The sequence below is a fragment of the Stenella coeruleoalba genome (assembly GCF_951394435.1).
Source record: "Stenella coeruleoalba genome assembly, chromosome: 10".
Classification (NCBI taxonomy): Eukaryota; Metazoa; Chordata; class Mammalia; order Artiodactyla; family Delphinidae; genus Stenella; species Stenella coeruleoalba.
The window spans coordinates 55717469-55736258 of NC_137156.1; the positions used below are offsets into that span (position 1 = coordinate 55717469).

The window sequence follows — 18790 nt, forward strand, 5'->3', positions numbered from 1 at the left end:
AAAGAAGTTGACTGCCACCTATGATTTTTAAAGAATATACTGGAACATGCTCAGACGCTGGAGATGACCTTGTGGTCTGTTCTTACTGCCTGTGTACCTTAACAGGCCTATTGAGAATTCTAGGAGTCTCCAATGCCAAACAGCTATCTTCTGAGGCAAGATGCCCCTTAGTGGCCATCTAGCCACTTTCTATTGGCCAAAAAAAAAAAAAAAAAATTAGTATGCATTTATTCATTTCATTTTATTTTTAAGTTAATTGCTTTGTCAGGGACTTAAAAGGAGTGGAGGCAGCTAAATATGAAATACACATGAGAGAGAACAGTTATTTTGAAGGTCATTGGTGCAAATTCTTGTTGTAGCAATACTCCATACCCAGTGGTGCTCAGGAACTCCAGTCAGATAACTACTTTGGGGAAATGCCAATAAAGGGTGAGCAAAAATACAGCGGAGCGCTCAGCTCACGGTAGCACAGTGCCAAGTACAATTTTCTCCACATACACCTAGCTGGGGACCTGGGACCCAGGAGAACTCTATGACTGATTTTTTTCTGCCTCATATTCATTTACCATATATGACCAAGTCACTCCTTTGTGTCAGTCACTTATTCAGAAGTCAGAGATGTAGCCGAATAAAGCAGACAGGACCCTTGCCCTTGTGGATCTTACATTCTAGTGGAGAGAAAGACAATATACATTGAATAAGAAATAGTTTCATTTTAGATGCTGGTAGATTCCATTAGGAAAATAAAAGCAAGTACTGTTTGGCCAGGAGGAGGAGCCGCCTTAGATGTTGTGATTGGTAGAAATCTCCTAGAGAAATTATAGTCCAGATTATATGTGGGCTCAGTAAATGATGTGAAATACTTGGCCATGTAAAGATCCTAGAAGGTGGGAACATACCTAAGCATGCTAACATGTTCCAGAAGCAGCAAGAGGGACAGAGTGGGGGGAGTGTATCAAGAAGGGAGCATGGTGAAAGACAGAAAATTCATGGAGCCAGATCATGGAGGGCCTTCTAGATGCTGGCATGGAGTTTTGGGTCAACTTCTGAGCATGCTATAGAGCAGTTGGAGGATTTTAAGCAGAGGAATGATACCCAATTTCTCCTGTGAAAACTTTACCCTCGGGCCATGTAGAGAATGGGTAGTAAGGGGAAAAGTGGAGCAGAAAATCCAGTGAAGAGATTGTTCTTGGAAAGGCCAGGTGATCAGCAGGCAACATTAAAGTGAGGTCACTGGAAGTTTCTGATGTATTCAGCCTTCTGAATGACCAATTATAATATTCATATTTTTTCTAAATCCCAGATAGGTAAGGACTTCTGAATCTTAAGGGTATTCTAAGGTTTACTGAGTCTAATCCTAAATCAAACATTGTTCTTGTTTTTTCTGTTATTGTCGTTGTTAGGCCTTTGCCCTAATTTTCCTTTTGTTGACAGACAGGTTTTCTGGTGATAGAAAACCGGAAGACAAGCGTTTAACTGTCAGCTCAACCACCATTTACCAGGGGACCTCGAGCATTATCTCTGAGCCACTTTGGGTCTTAGTCTCTTTATCCAAGAATGAATGGGGTCAGCATAGGTTCATCTGGCTCTGAAATTACATCATTGTTCAGATCATAGAAGTAATTAAGAGTGTGGCTTCAATTAGATCTGTCATTTATTAATCAGAAAGAAAAAGTAATTGAAATGAGCCCAGTGACCTAAATATTGGTTATGCATTCGTGCTGGCTTCAAATAATAGTTTCACTTCCTTTATTGCACTTAAATCACTCTCTGAAACCATCTAGCTTATTTGTTTTTGACTCCTCCGTTATAATGTCTGTTTCATGAGAGCAAGGACTTTGTCCATTTGTTTAAGCCAGCCTCTAAAAGAGTACTTGGACTATAGTAGATGTTCAATACATACGTGTTGAATGGATAAATGATTTGCTGCCTTGGTGGGAATTTCTACATACAAGTAGGTATAGCAATTCAACAGACTGCTCTACAACCACGTTTTATTTATGTTTTGTAGACAAAACCTTTTCACAGCTTTTAAAGTCATAGAATCCTTTGTTTAATTAAAATCTCGCATAAAAACAAAATATGAAAATATATGAAAACCTGGTTCTGGTTAAAGGAGGGATGGAAAGCCCAGAGTTTCGCCCAAATGCCTTTGTTTCTCAATTCCTTCATAAGCAACCACCAAGGTACCTCTATACACAGTCTGAAAACTTCAGGAGCCCTTGACTACCAAGATCTTTCCAACTTCCTAGAAGCTGGAGTTTATTAAACCTCTCTTGCTTGTTAGCCCAGTCCTATGCCTACCACCCCATTCAACAGCTGACTCTATGCCCATCATCTCTAGGGAAAGGAACTTATACCCTCTCATATTTGAATACCTCTGTTAGAAAATACTGCCTTTATCTGACCAAAATCTATATCCCTGGGCTGCAGTCAACCCTCAGGCATCCAGACAATCAGTTGGTTCTCTTTTCCCCAGGACAGAATTTTAACAATTGGAAGGAAACTGTCACTCATTCTGTACCCCACCCTACCCCCCGTCTAGGGTGAACATTCTCCAGTTCTTTTTGTTTTAATATTGCTATACCGTACTCTCCCAAACTTGAATAATCAAAACTTTTCATCTCTTGTTCAGCCACAGTTTTACAGCCACAGTTTTACAGTGTGCTTTGAAAGAATTGGTGCCCAGATTAAAACATAGATGTTCTGGTAGAGCTCCCCATTCAGAGTAGAAAAGACCATCTTCTCCCTTTTTTTCTGTTCACAATAATTTTATTAGCATAAAATAGTATCCGTTGACTTTGGGGCACATATGTCATACTGGGATTTGCCCGCAAGCTCTCTTCATTCTGGTTACCACTACCTGGTTACTGATTCTGGTTACTAATTTCCAGGAAATTCGTCCACATTCTGTTGCCTCCGACACAGCACAGCATTTTAAGACATTGACTGTAGTCAGTGTTGTGCAGGAAAGGAAATATAAATGCAACACACATTAGGGAAGTAACAAAGATTCCAAAGATCTAGAAAGGTCCTTGGAGAAGCTGTCTCTGGACCAGGGTGAAGTATGGATGCCCCATCCTTCTCAGAGCATCTCCTAATCTCCTTCTGTACCCAGATGCTCTAAGGATGTATCTTTCAAAAGAGCATGGACTTTGGAGGGACATGAACAGGGATTTAATGCTGGCTCTATCACAAAATCAGCTAGAGATGCTGGCAAACAACATCAACACCAGGGTCATCATTTCCTCACTTGTAAAATGAAAATACCAAGTCATATGGCAGTAGTGGAGAATGGCCTCTGTAATGATTTAGTATAAATTAAGCAGAGGTGTGTCTTTGTCTTTAAATCTTTTTCTGGGTATTACCTACATCATTCTAGTCCAGTGATGAAAAATTCTTTCATGGGACTATACAGAAAAGAAGCCAAGATGTGGGGCGTGGTAACACAGAAGTTAAATGGACAGAGAGGCTCAGTCTATGAAGCCTTGATTAATGGCAGAGCCTTACTCAAACATCTCAGGTAGGTCTTATTACCAAGGTGTACTTTTCCTTCTAAGGTTGCTCTACTAAGTGTCCGTGCTGCTCCAGATCCTGCCAGGACAACACCAAATTGTTATGCAAATTAGACCAAAGACTTGGATAGTTTGAATTTTTTGTTTCCATTTACTCAAGTTCCACATGTAAAAAAAAAAAAAAGAAGGCAGTAGCCAGCAGCCAGAAGCCATCCTGACTTCTCCTGAGCTCCTAACATATCAGAATTATCTCTTCCCTTGTGTGAATGACTATAACGTAAGATCCACCCTCCTCCACTTCTGTCTCTTCCTAGGAATTTGCGGGGGGAGGATCCTAATGTTATATGGCTGATAGATACTGAAAAAGAGATTCAAGTGTACATTTTGAAAGCAGGAAGAGTTACAGTAGAAAGGTAACATATACACCTGGAAGGAGACTCTGATAAACATTTGAAAAGAAAAGGAATCATGGAAGAACTAAGGGAAGTGGGACATTAAAGACTGTTTTGTTTAGTTGAGACTTTTAACTTCCAGAAGAGGTGACATAAATTCCTGTTGATGAAAAGCTGATTTCATCATCACTTGTCATAATTCTCCCCTTTTCTCATGTACTAAGCTCTCTTTTCCCACCTGGCAAACTCTGATTCATATTCCCACAATGAGTTCAATTGCCACATTGTCTGTGAATCCATGGGAGGTATTCACTCTCTTCTTTGAGCTCCTACATACTGCATTCATACATCAATTATGTCGCTTCTCCTCCATATTTAGAATCTGTAATGTCTGTCTCTCTGATCACTAGGCTATTAGGTCATCAAAGGCAAGAATCACATCCCATGCATCTTGATTCCTCCAAATCCTACCACTGCCTTGGAACATAGTAGATGTTCAGTAAATGGAATTTTTTTGGGGGGGCGGTGGATAAAGGATGGAAAAAGTAAATGTGTTTCTATCTGAATTCCTTAACATTTCTGTTTTTCCAGAGTTGGTTTATAACTTTGATCTTCCTCAAGGTGTTCAATTAACATGAATAATTTTTTTCTGAACCTCAAGAATTCCTGTTTTTTATTTTTCCATGCACTGTAATGCCAGAGCCTTCTATATACCTTTCCAGATGTTATCATCTACCTGCTCAATAGAATTACGTTATCTCTTTCCAGGCATCCAAATTCCAGATATACCTAATGTCACTTAAACCCAGTTATGATAAATCGGTAGCAGATGTCTGCAGTGAATTTCTAAAGTCTATGCAATGGTTTTCTCTTCCAGGAATTCTCTTATACATTTTCCTATATGTTCCTTTGTGTGGCCTTTTCTGCTCACCAAGAGGACACTCCATAAGCATATTTTTCTTGGCCTAGATTTATCAAACTAATTTAACAGTATTCACCTGTGCCAGTCTATAAGAAGGTGAAGTGAAGGGGCTCTGTCTACACCCCTTACTTTTTTAGCACTGTGCTTAGGTTTCCTCGCCTGTAAAACAGAAATAATAATAGTTACTTTATTCTGAGACTTGAATACTATAATGTCTTTAAAGCTGTTAATGCACTGCCTGATATTATAAGGATTCGATCCAGTAGTAGTATTATAAAATTATTCACTGTGTAATGATGGAAGAGTTTGAAATCATGGAAGTCTAACCCAAGAATGGTGTCAGTGTTGGAGTCCTGAAGCCCAGTCAAGGGGGACGTGGTATTTACACAGGATAGTTTGAGACTGCAGACAGAAGGAGACCCATCACAGCTGAAGCACATTCAAGTTTATATCTGGATAGTGTTCAATGCCATTCAGAGGATGTAAGATGGAAGGAAAATCAGAGAATCGAGTTTGCAAGCTGGCAGACTAGAGTGAGGGCAGTTGCTGTGATTGGGAGAGATTTGGCATCCCCCTTGTACTGTGTATTCTTAGTACTCCCAGGGAAAATAAGCACTCCCCTTCCCACCCTGAGTGCATCCTGGGGGACAACAAGTGTGAAATAAAAAGGCAAGAAGCATCTCTGAGTCTATATAGACCCAGAGACTCAATTATCTTGCTTGACTCAAGTCCCTACTCATACTTCTTAATGGAAGGGCTGAAAGAGCCAAATGTCAACTTGAGATGACAAGGAAAAGAACTCAGGGTAGAATGCCGGAGATAAAACCTTCCGCTCTGATTTCTTTTAAGGTAAGTGACACAAAGACAAGGGACAGAATGAAAGGAGCCATCCCATTTTTCTCCCAGCTGCAAGAATACTCACACGCTAACAATAGCAGCAGTCCCCTATTAGCCTCTCTTTGTTCAAATAGCCATTTAACAATCCCACTAAACGTTGTTTCCTCAGCTTCCTGTGTGTCAGCCAGGGGACCACTTAGTGTCACTGGGAAGTCCAGCTATGGCATTTTCTTCAAAGTGATGGGCAATACTTTCTCTCATGCCTCATCCACCGCATGTGGGAATCTGTGTGTGCATGTGTGTGTTTGTGGTTGCAGTAGTCATTAGAGCATTAAAAAAAAAATACACAAATGTTCATAGTGTTTAATAGCAGCATCAATGTTCCGTTTATTTAATGGCTGACAACTACTAAGTGGAAGAGGAAGGAACTGAACCCAGGTCTGTTGAAATCAATGTCTGTGTTGATCTTTAAAAATCTTTAGACTACCAATGTGCTTAAAATAGTATTTGTTATCACCTTTTGAGGAGATTCTGATGGAGTTTATAAATGAGCCAGTGTCACAGCTTAGCATTAATGGCTTTTTTACCTATTGAATGCAGTCCAAATTTCTTAGCTTTTTTCCACTAACATCCTGACTACTCTGTGGCCCCTTTCCCACCTCTTTCTGTATTTTATACACCCTTCATGTTCTCCCAGGTGGACTAATCTGTTCCCCATGAGCATCCCATATTTTCCATCCTATGAAATAGTGCAGCAGAGCACTTGAGAACACAGACTCTGAAGCCTGCCTGCTTACATTCAACTCCCAGCTCCTTTATATACTAATTTTATGAACTTGGCAAAGTATAGTCGCTTAACCTCTCTGTGCCCCAGTTATGTCAATAATATCCATAAAATTAGGTAATAAAAGTATTTCACTCATAGAGTGATTTTTTAAAATATTTATTTATTTATTTGGTTGCACTTGGTCTTAGTTGCAGCAGGCCGGCTCCCTGGTTGGGGGAGGCGGGCTTCTTAGTTGTGGCATGTGGGCTCCTTAGTTGTGGCATGTGGGATCCTTAGTTGCAGCTCATGGGCTCCTTAGTTGTGGCTCGCTGGCTCCTCAGTTGTGGCACTTGGGCTCCTTAGTTGCGGCACTTGGGCTCCTTAGTTGTGGCATGTGGTCTCCTCAGTTGTGGCATGTGAACTTTAGCTGCGGCAGGCATGCAAGATCTAGTTCCCTGAGCAGGGATCAAACACGGGCCCCCTGCACTTGGAACGTGGAGTCCTAACCACTGTGCCACCAGGGAAGTCCCCAGAGAGTGATTTTGAGGGTAAAATTAGTTAATATGCGTAGAAGGTTTAGAACAGTGTTTGGCAAACAGTTAAGTGCCATACAAATGTTTGCTATTATTTTTTTTAAGATTTTAAAAAATTTTTATTTATTTTATTTATTTATTTTTGGCTGCTTTGGGTCTTCGTTGGGGCGCACAGGCTTTCTCTAGTTGCGGCGAGCGGGAGCTACTCTTCGTTGCAGTGCGTGGGCTTCTCATTACTGTGGCTTCTCTTGTTGCGGAGCACGGGCTCTAGGTGCGCAGGCTTCAGTAGTTGCAGCACGTGGGCTCAATAGTTGTGGTGCACGGGCTTAGTTGCTCCGCGGCATGTGGGATCTTCCCGGACCAGGTTTCAAACCTGTGTCCCCTGCATTAGCTGGCAGATTCTTAACCATTTCGTCACCAGGGAAGCCCTAATTTTTTTTTTTTATCAGCTGCTGTGATGGCTTCTCCATTTTTACCTACCCAAATCTTCTTGTCATGCATATGCAAAGTGTCTCTCTTTTGTTATGCTATCTAGCAGATGGGATATGATCTTTCCTGCCTTAAAACCTCCATAATATTTAGACTTTTAATTAGTATAGAATTATTTATTTTGCAAATTACAAGGAGTAAATGGATACTTCCATTGAAATTGTTTGGGGAAGCATTTTCTTTCTAACATGCATTTGAAAAGTTTCTATGGTTGTGTTACATTCTACTTGCGGTGTAGTGGGAAGCCTTGTTAGTCAAAGTGTGGTGCATGGACCACAACAACTATGTCACCTGAGGCCTGTCAGAAATGCAGGAACACAGACCCCTCCCAGACCTACCTCACGAGGATCTGCATTTTACAAGGTCCTCACACACTGAAGCACTGGTGTAAAGCTTTAGAACTTGGCCAAGATAAATTGGATTCAGCTATGTGGTTTGGAGACAAGCAAGATCTTTGTAATCATGAAAGCACCATGACATTAAGAAACTTCTTCTAATATGTAACAAAGCTGAAACATGAACCCAGGTCCCTGCATCCAAAATCTTAACCATTATTCTATGTAATCTTGACTAAATCCATTGCTTAGCCTTTTGTAACAGTATGATGTTTACGATGTTGATGTCAATATGGGGGCTTGAGGCCCAGCTTCACCACATATTAGTGTGAATAGAGGAAATTCGTATCTTCAGGAGTTCCCACTGGCTTAAGGATGCATGAAGAGTTCATTTGATTGCTTTGGGTCAGTGACTGTTATATCTCTGGTTTACAAGGGAAAGGCAGTAGAGAGGAAGCTGGGAAAGGATGAAGGTCATGTCACCTGCTCTCTCCTTTTACTCTCTTCAAAGGTATAAATGCATTTACTGTTAAGGATTGGACAACTATTTATTTTGAAGTACACCAAGAAGTGAATTCCTATTAGGCTCTTTTGCCTGAGAAAAAAATATATTTTAACTTACTGTTTAGTAAAACTTACTAATTTTAATTTCTTGCATCTTGTTAAAGTCTTAGTTTTTCTTCTGATCTTTAAAAATGCTGCTGAGCTCCATAGACTTAAATAATGGTTGTTCTTTACATCATGTTTCATACTATTTTTGTTGTGCTTTTGAAGTTGGCTTTGCTAGGAGGAAGAACAAAGAAATTATACAATGGTTCCTAATTTTAATGCTCGGAATGAACTCTCTAGCACTCTAGTACACAGGAACATGAAAATAAGCTGGCAAAGAAAAATGCTTCGCTCCCACTTAGAGGGCAGTGGCTTAGTGAAACTACTGGTGCTAATCCAGAGTGTGGCCTTGGTTTAGGGGACAGCAGGGAGAGGGCTTGGGGAAGAATCTTCAGGATAGGATCAGAGTAGGATTAAAAAAAAAAATAGCATCATATTTCATTTTAAAGCTTGATGTGACCATGAAAATCAGGTAGACCTACCTTCTTAGTTCTCCAATGAGGGAAAGGAGGCTAAGAGAGTTTACCACGGTCTTGCAGCTAAATGTGACTCAGCAGTTCCTGGGTGGCTGGCACTAAAGTGAATCTGAGCAACATCTGATCCCTCTGGGATCATACAAGAATCTGGGAGAGTTACTCAGTTTTCCTGGGTATCTCCCATGTAAAAAGGAGATATACATGTTATTAAACTTCAGTTTGTTTAGAAAAAAACTCTTGGAGCCCTCTACGAAGTCCCCCAAATGGGATAAAGTCTGTCTTATCTTTGTTCCATCAGTCATTGCTGATACTCAGTTGGTAAAAGGATCTGAGGTCTCTTGAAACCATCAAACATGCTGCCACAGAGCTAAACTCAGACATGGGAATCTCCTTGTTGCTGGAGCCCACAGACCCAGGGTAAAACATTGATGTGCACCACACATTCTTCTATGTGTAGCCCAGAATGGGGCCCCAAGACTGTACTATGCACAGGCCCCAAACCCTGTACTCCCAGATTGGAGAGAAATACTCCATCTCTCATGGCCCATGCCTCTTTCCCTTTATATTACCCAATCCCATGCCTAGGGTAGACTGTTCCAGGACCTTAGACTTGTACAGATAGGTGGGATGGTTAACATTCATCAGTGTCTCTTTTGTACTCTGAAAAAAAAACCCGATGAGTTAGGAAAATTAAGGATCTGTCAACTTCCCTGAAACAGAAGAGGGAAAATACAGGGAGCACAGCACACAGAGCTCTACATTGGCCCTAATGGCTCTCTACAGCAGAAAAGATAAAACCCCATTAAAATGTCGAGAAATGATCATACCACATGGGCTAATATTATTTCCCATTTAAACTTCACATTGAATATCTAAAATGTGATCAGTGCTAAGTTTATTCAGGCCACCTGCACAGGCTTCTCCAGAAGATGTATGGTGGAAAAGTTTGAGAAGCACTGAAGTAGGCCAATGTCCTCCTTTTGTAGGTGAGGGAAATGAGGCCCAGCCCTACTCTCTGGGGTTATGCATATCATCCATGGCAGATCCAGGTCTCAGCTGAGTGGATGAAGGCCTCAGAGTTTGTGCTGAGGTTGGGGAAACCACGCCACTTACTTCAGTCTAAAAAGGAGGGCCCTGGAGCCCAGTGTGCACCTGAGCATAAGGCCCTCCCCCACCCCTGCCAGGGCCCTGCTTGTCTTGGCTTAGTCCTTGTAGCCACACCACCTGTCCCACCAATTGCAACAGCACAAGAGACCAGGCCTGAGAAGGATGCTGTAGTTAGGACTAATTACTTACCTTTCCCTCAGCCACCAGGGCAAATCCTTTTATTCTTAAACACCCATCACTATCTCACCACCCAGGTCATCCATTAACACTGCAACATTTCCTCATAGGGCTCTGTACATCCATAACCTAACAAATTTCCACTCTTTACCATGCTCCCAAGCCTTTCTATCATGCTTTCTGGAATACTCCATCTGACATCAACAAAATTCCTTATTTCCTCAACCTCTTCTTTTAGATTTCCTTCACCTCTTAGACTCACTGGCACCTGACCTGCTCCAAGGAGATTGCTTCTTGGGACCCCTTTGAATGGTGCCTGCCCTTCTCTCTCATAACCCAAATACCACAGGGTCTGGGGGAAGGTTCAGTGACATCCTCAATGCTTATTGCTGAATCATCTCTCTTTCCTTTTCCCCAACACCCACAGGATGTTTCAACACGCATGCCATCAGACCATACAATCCACTGCCCTTCTGCTTTGGTCTGAATATTTGTGTATCCCAAAATTTCATATGTTAAAATTCCAAAGGCCAAATGATGGAATCAGGAGGCAGGGCCTTTGGGAGGTGCTTAGGTCATGAGGGTGGAGCTCTTCTGAATGGTGTTAGTGTCTTTACAAAAACCACCCCACAGAGCTCCCTAGACCCTTCTACCAGGTGAGGATACAACAAGAAATTAGCAACCAGAAAAGGGCCTTCACCAGAACCTGACCATGCTGATACCCTGATCTTGGGCTTCTGCCTCCAGGACTGTGAGAAATTTCAGTTGTTCATAAGCCACCTGGTCTACGCTACTTTGTTACAGCAGCCCGAACACACTATGACACCTTCTTTGTTTTGGTTTTTCCTGACTCCCGGCCACTCCCTGCTGTGAAAGATTTTTAGAAAGTGGCACATGACCAGTATTGTTATCATTATTTTTGATGATTTTTATATCCCATCGAAGTAATAGAAATACACAAAATAAAGGGAAGGGGAGAGAGACAGAGAGAATGGAGGATAACTAAGTAGTATCTTAATTGACAGAACAGAGAAGGCTAAATATGCTTGAGCTAGTGGTGGCGGAGGTGGAGGTGGTGGCTGGGTTTCGAAAACCGAAAGAAGCAAGCCGACTCCTGCCACAGCCAGACTCTACCCCCAGGTGGACATAGATTTGGTGCATTGGGTACTTCTCTAGTCGGGGAAGCCACATGGGAGTGGAACACAGTAAACTTAGTTGAAGATTTGCTTAAGGAGCAGTGGGAAATGTGTATCTCTCCATCTTTCCTATGAAGCCAAGTGACTTGCCTTTCCCCCTCCCTGGAAGAAGCCTGGACGTTTACCCTCTCAAGATCTTAAGTTTAGAGAGGCTGAGCCTTCAGACCCTGAGCCACAAAGAAGGTTAGGAGTGGAATTCTAATACCGAAAACAAGAGATTAAGTAACAATTTGCCTGCTAAAAAGTGACTCCCCAGTTCCCCATCCCTGTTCAACTCCCAAACCTGGAAGTCAGCTTTATATAACATAGTGGTATTCCTCTCTAGGGAAACTAGCCTGCTCAAGATAAAAAATCTCCAAGACCTCTCGCCATTGACCTTTGGTGGTCCCACAAATCAGTGGCCCGGTCACTGCCTGATCAACTTATAATGAAGTGCATCATTGACAAGTGCTACTGCTCCACCATCACCATCATCCCCCAGAAAACACACGGTAAGTTTCCAAACAGTTTAATGTATGTTGCTAAGAACCAAGGATGACCAAGCATTTGGGAAAATCTTTAATATGGACAGAGATAACATTCAAAAACCAGGGAAAAGAATGTAGAAGAAAAATAGACAATGCTATGAGCAGGAAAAAACAAAGAATTAATTAACATCCCCAGCTGATAAAAAGGAAGAATATTGCTTATGTTGTTTTCCAAGTAGATGTAATAAAAGAAAGACTATGGAGGGAAAGAAAGAAATATCAGAGAGAAAAATGATAATAGCGTAAACTTAAAATACAGTAGGCAGACTTAAAGATAAGTTAAGGAAGCAGAACATAAGGAAGAGATTAACATTAGGAGAAAAAAATTAAAGATGTGTCTCGTCTGTTAACGATAAATACTATGGCGATAACAACACACACAGGAGGCACACAGTGAGCTAAAGACCAAACTCTGCATAATAATTACATTACGAAAATTATTAATTCATTCATTAATTATGCTACTGATCACATTTAAATATTGAAGGTCAATTTTAAAAGAATTTTTCTCCAGTCACCTTTAGTCTAAGCAGACTAGTTTCCCAGTATACTTAACACTTTGTACATTGTGTTCTACATATTTCAGTGTTGATGGTAGAATGGTTACAGTAATGGACTTGAAATCCAAATAGATTTTGCAGTTTTCCTTTATAAACGTGTCTAACTGAGGCAAAAGTCTTTAGCCAGTTAAATAATCAATAATAACAATTCTATAGCTCTGTGCGGTGTGCATTGGAGTAAATATAGGTGTTAAATATTTATGCCAGGATTCAATATCATGTGTCTGCTTGTCTTATTTTAGAGACAGACTGTCAACTCAAAAGCAATAAAAACAATCAAATATATTTATTGATTGATATTTAGAAGCATATTTTATCTTCTCTATTTAGAGGTTAGTTGCATTTTAAAAGAAATTGTGGGTATTGCCGTTTATTTAATAATAGAATTAACAGAACTAATGAGGGATTTGCAGAGAAGATAAAAGAGGTATTGGTGAAGTAATTGCTACCTTGTGGCTTAATCCTTAAAGACCCTGGCATGAGCTGTGTGAAGGTTTACTATGGATGCTTTTCTAGGCACTAAATTTGCATGTGATGTAAACATCCTATTTATGGCATATGATTGCTGGAGACTCAATGAGCCATTTGAATGGCAAACAGTTAATAGATTACTTTCTGTCCTTCTGTTTTAGTCATGTGGTATTTGTAGGAAAAGTTTAATTGCTCCGATGTTCTTTTAAATAATTAAATTGCTTGTTTGCTGTATTTTTCCCCTGATGTAAAGAATGGCTGAAAATAATTCATCTTGAAATTGAGTAATAGCCATGACTTTGTGTTACAGGAAATTAACTATCTTGGAAATTTTTTAATATGCTCTTTCAATTAAATTCAGATGGTAAATAGAGTATTTTTATCTGTATGGGGCAAACATGTTCTACTACTACAATTTCTCACACTATGTTCTCAGTACCATCAGTTATTTCAAAGCTGAGATTCTTAAAAGTTCAGATATCATTATTGAACCAAAGTTTCTTTTGAGAAACAAACTCTCCTTGACAAACATGACAGATCTTGAGTAAAGTCTTGGAGGACAAGGAAGCCGTCTGAGTCACTGCCCTATCATCTCATGGTTGGGGCCCACAGCAGAGATTTTATGAGTTCCAATGAGATGAGTAAGATGAGTGTTCTTGAAACGCAGGATGTGACAGCCCACTGGCGATCACGACACTCATCAGAGATGTGCTCACAGGTCATCAGAACAGATAACAGTATTTGCTTATGTCCGATCTCCTAAAGGATTTTTCTTCTCAAGAAAAATTATTATGTCAAGGACTTAGCATTACCACTTACTTCTTATCTAGATTTTTCCAGGGATGTTGTGAGGACTAAACTCATTCATTCATCTACACATTCATTAATACAAAATTATTATTGACTGCCCATTCTGTGCCAGTCTTTGTTCTAGGTGCTCAGAATATAAACAAATATAAACAAAGTCCCCCCATTCCACCCAGTGCTTACATTGAGGGGCTCAGAATAAGAGTACAGATGGGTTCTATTCACTATATGTCTAGGTATTAAATGGTTAGACATCAAGTTAACAAATGTCTGAATACGTACACTTTATCTTCCTACCCAAAAAATATACCTTTATGATATTCAGGATCAAATTCAGAATTCTCAAACTCCTTGAAACTCCCCACTAGAACATGGCAGTGCAGGGAGAGGAGCCAGCCCCCAGCCTCTGGCTCCCAACTGGAGCCCACCTTCCCTTCCTGTCACCCCCTCCTCCCTTTGCCCTGCAAAGTTCTCCCGCACACTGTGTGGAATCTTCTAGGAATCTTCTGAGCCTATCCAAGTTCAATCTACACTTTCTGACAACAGTTCTCGAGCATAGGGGTACAATTGGAAAGAAACCCATGTAGGCCTTGGAAGTAAATTCAGGATCACTTGGGAGAGGAATTCCAGTATAGAGAGTGGTCTAGAAAGGGAGGCTTGGTTCTCTGGGTAAGCAGATCCTCCCCTTTGACCCACCAGGGATCAGCATTTCAGGCCTCTCCTGCAACTCCAGTGGGACAGATTCTGACTGAGTAACCATGGGTGGGGGGACCAGTTAATAAAGGGGGTCTCCTACCCTAGGGGACCCTCCTTACCAATCTCGTAGACTTTGCCTTTTCTTCTCTGCCAATGAAGCCACCTGAGCCTGGAGTTTTCCTTTTATGGAATTTTTTTTTTTAATGAATTCAATTTCTCCAGTAGATATACTTCTATTCAGGTTATCTGTTTAGTCTTGATGAGTTTGGGTAGTTCATGACTTTCAAGGAATTACTCCATTTCATTTAAATTGTCGAATTTATGTGCTTAGAATTATTTGTAATATTTTCTTACTATCTTTTTAATGTATGTGAGGTCTCTAGTGATATCCCTTCTCATTCCTGATAATGATAATTTGCGCATTCTCTTTTTTTGCTTTGTGAGTCTGGCTAGAGGTATATCAATTTTATTGATCTTTTCAAAAATAAGATCTTGGTTTCATTGTTTTTCTCTATTGTTATTCTGTTTTTAATTTAATTGACTTCTGCCCTTATCTATATGATTGTGTTCCTTCCCCTTTTGTTTTTCTTTTTCTAGTTTCTTAAGGTAGAAATTCAGGTTGTTGATTTGAAATCTTCTTTTTTAATACAAGCTGTCATGAGTTGAGTTGCATTCCCCCCAAATTCATATATTAAAGTTCTAAGCCCCAGTACCCAGAATGTGACCTTATCTGCAAATAAACTCTTTGCAAGTGTAATTAGTTGAGGTAGGATGAACTCATTCTGGAGTAGGATGTGTCCCTAATTTAGTATGATGTTGTCCTTATGAAAAGGGGAAATTTGGATACACACATGCATACAGAGAGAACATCATATGAATACAAAGACAACCATCTAGTAGACAAGGAGGGAAGCCTGGAGCAGATCCCTCCCTTACAGCCATCAGAAGGAACCAACCTTGGCAACACCTGATTTTGTCTAGAATGGAAGCCCTCAACACTGTGAGACAATGAATTTCTCTTGTTTAAGCCACTCAGTTTGTGCTACTTAGTTACGGTTGCCCTGGCAAACTAAACATTAACTTTTAATGCTATAAATTTTCTGCTAAAGCACTGTTTTAGCTGCCTTTCACAAATTTTGCTATTTTTAATTTTCATTTTTGTTTTGTCAGAATATTTTCTGATTTTCCTTGAGATTTCCTCTTTGGTCCCTGGATTATTTAGAAGTGTGCTGTTTACTTTCCAAAAATTCAGTTATTTTTTTCAGTTAACTTTCTGTCATTTATTTCTTCATTAGTTCCAGTAAAGTTAGAGAACAAAATATATAAGATTTAAATTCTTCAAAAATTTTTAAGATTTGTTTTGTGACACAGGATAACTCTTGGTAAGTGTTCCATTTGAACTGAGAAAGACTGTGTAGTCTGCTCTTATTGGGTAGAGAGTTCCATAAATTTCAATTAAATCCAAGTTTGTTAAGTGTGTGCTTTTTACCTCTTGCTGATTTTTCTCTCTACTTACTCTACTGATTGTTTAGAAAATAGGATGGAAGACTCCAACTCAAATTGTGGATCTAATCTGTGCATTTTGCCTTTCAGTTCTATCAGCTTCTGCACTCTTACAAAGGGCATACACATTTGGAAACGTTATGTCTTTCTGGTGAATTGACTCTTGACATTGTGTAATGTACCTCTTTATTTCTGTTAATTTTCTAAGCTCTAAAGTTGCCATTGATATTAATATAGCTATTCCAGCTTATTTGTTATTAGTGTATGTATGGTATATCTTTTTCAATCCTTTTACTTTCAGTCTACTTAAACCATTATGTTTAAAGTGGGTTTCTTATAGACAGCATAGATTTTGGAAGGGATTCTAATGCCAGTGTAATTATTAAGTTTCTAGTATGAACCCGGTGCTTTCTCAATGCTTCAGATATAGCATGGAGACCACACTTTTTTTATGAAGTCCAAAGAGAAAATTTACTTGTTACATAAAATTTGTATTCTGAAGTCGTCTTTAACTCCATAAAGTTACCATGTATTCATAATATCTCATATTTACCTGCCCTAGAAGGTGAGACTGGTGATCTGAACAGGGTACCTTTTCTTCAGGGTTTGACTGCAAAGAAGACCAGAGGACAGAAACTAGCATTCAAAAACTAAGTTAAACATTGATAATGAGCTTTTTCTGTCTTGTTATCAATGTTCTGGCAGCCATGCAATTTTCTGCAGGAACCAACTCCTGTCTAAAGAGCTTTTCTTCCACCAGACTCTTCTTTGTTGTCATTCCATTCTGACCAGCAGTTTCCTGATTGTAGTTGCTAACATATAACACCTTTGCAAGTGTCAGTTTCCAAAATTATAGCTTGCTTTGTGATCATAACAGCTTAGAGGGTTGTTTCCTGTTTTCTTAACAGTGTCAGTCTGGAAGTCACCATGTAATAAAGGCTGTTTCTGTGAAGGTTCCTGCAGATGGCTAATTTCTTAGGGAGACATCCTTATTTTTATATAGTACCATTTCCCCAGCCTCATCCTAGACATTAGAATCCATGTGGCCTATGAGAGGAAAGGTATTGGGCAAAGAGAGAACTTGGGCTGTGATGCAGTGTCAACAAAGGCTCCAACAGTTGTTGAAGAAGATCTGAGTTTGGGGTGATCCTTCATAAGTGTCCCATGATGGGATGAAGAGTCCAAGCCATTATGTCCTTGCCTCAGCCGGTAATAGTATATAATATAAGCGGCCCTGGGAAGGGGATGTGACTTTGGAAAAGGCTGCTCTATGTAATTGAAGTACTGTCTGCTGGCAGTGCTCCTAGGAGCTGGGAGAATAATTCCTTTACTCATGCAGGGAGTTCTGGAAGGTCTGTCACAGTATCCACTACACTGAGGTATATGGTGAGAACTTGGTCACAAATGTTAGGTTGAGGCCCCTAATGCCTTAGCTAAAACTCAGCTTCAAAACTGGCCAGGGCAAGGAAAATGCCATTTGATGCTCTGTTACTCTATGACTTTTTAACCTTTCTCCTTCAGTTTTCTGGAAGCATGATTGGCATGAGTTCTGGAGGGGCAAAGCTTATGAATGATGAGATGTAGTCTGTAGTCCTGACTGTAGGAGTTTTAGGGCTGTGGGCACAGAATCAGAAAGGTCATTAGAGAGACTCCTCAACACCCTGCTGTGGACAGCTGCCACCCTAATGGTAACATGTAAAATGCTCTTCTGTTTAGGAATACACATGTCCTTTCCCTAGATGTATTGTTAGCTAATTGTTGACTCACTAATTCATTCATTCATCATTCATTTATTCAGGACACACAGAACATTGTCTGCCAAAAAAAAAAAAATACTATGATATATGATAGAAATAAAGAAACAAAATAAGACATAGACCCTGCCTTAAAGTGCCTTACATTATAGTAGGTGGAGACTGACATAATTAGGTATGGAGTTAACATGAGCACACAAAAGAGAAAACAGTAAATGACACCAGGAAGATCAGAAAAGGTTCATAGATGAGATACCACTTGCCTTCTGATACATGTGTGAAAGGACAGTAAGCAAAGAATCAGAGAAAGGGGATCTTTATGCTTCTATTACTCATGCATCTCGTACTTGCCTTAGATGCTGGGAAAATACGAAATCCTGTACATATGCAGTAGTAAGAGAGATCGATAAAATTTTGTGATAATTTAGGCCAAGGACTGTGCAAATGTTATGTTAATACCTAAGTTAATCCTCACAGTATCCAAATCTGGGAAGTGTTATTAATCCCATTAATTAATAAAGAAGATGAGGCTAACTAAATAGGTACTGTCTATCAATACAAGAACCAGGCTGTAGGGCACAGGTTATAGAGAATGAGATTGCATTTAGGATGCATTGGCATCTCAAGTTCTCATTTTCCTAGTCTGTTGATCCTGTTCTCTGTATTAATGGCAGCCATAACTTCATTTGCATCCTCCAAAATGAACTGTAGGACCTGGTCACGGGAGGCTGAGGGGATGATTGCCTGTCACACCTGCCAGCTTGACTGATTTGGGATCTCATCAGCTCTCATCAGTGTGTACATAGAGTCTTGGCAAGAGTACTCTGAATGTTTCACATGAATGGTATTCCAAAGGAATGTTTTTCTTTGTTTCCCCAATGATATATTTCTACAGTCAGATATCTTTGGCTTTTCCCCAAACAAAACACATCTAGTCTTCCCGTTGTGTCATCATTCAAGGTTACAGCCTGCTTCTTTGGGCTTTCGCTAAATAGTAGTAAGAAGAGCTACCAGATAAAGAGTTTTCTGTGTATGGTTGATTGTGAGGTTGAACATAGAGGAAATAGTTTTTAGGTTTTACTTTCAAGGTTGAGGGAGGCGCATTTGCAAAAGCCTAG

At 40.0% G+C, this 18790-nt stretch overlaps 1 protein-coding gene across 4 annotated transcripts in view; it reads left to right on the forward strand.

The window, feature by feature from the left end:
* STAC (SH3 and cysteine rich domain) overlaps positions 1–18790 on the forward strand; it is a 370710-nt gene that overhangs the window by 139088 nt on the left and 212832 nt on the right. For 2 of the 4 annotated variants that reach the window (XM_079934190.1, XM_079934191.1), the window contains exon 3: positions 11680–11845. The exons of the other annotated variants lie outside the window; for them this stretch is intronic. The gene's annotated coding sequence lies outside the window, so the exon portion shown is untranslated. The remainder of the gene's footprint in view (positions 1–11679; positions 11846–18790) is intronic. 4 annotated transcript variants of the gene reach the window in all.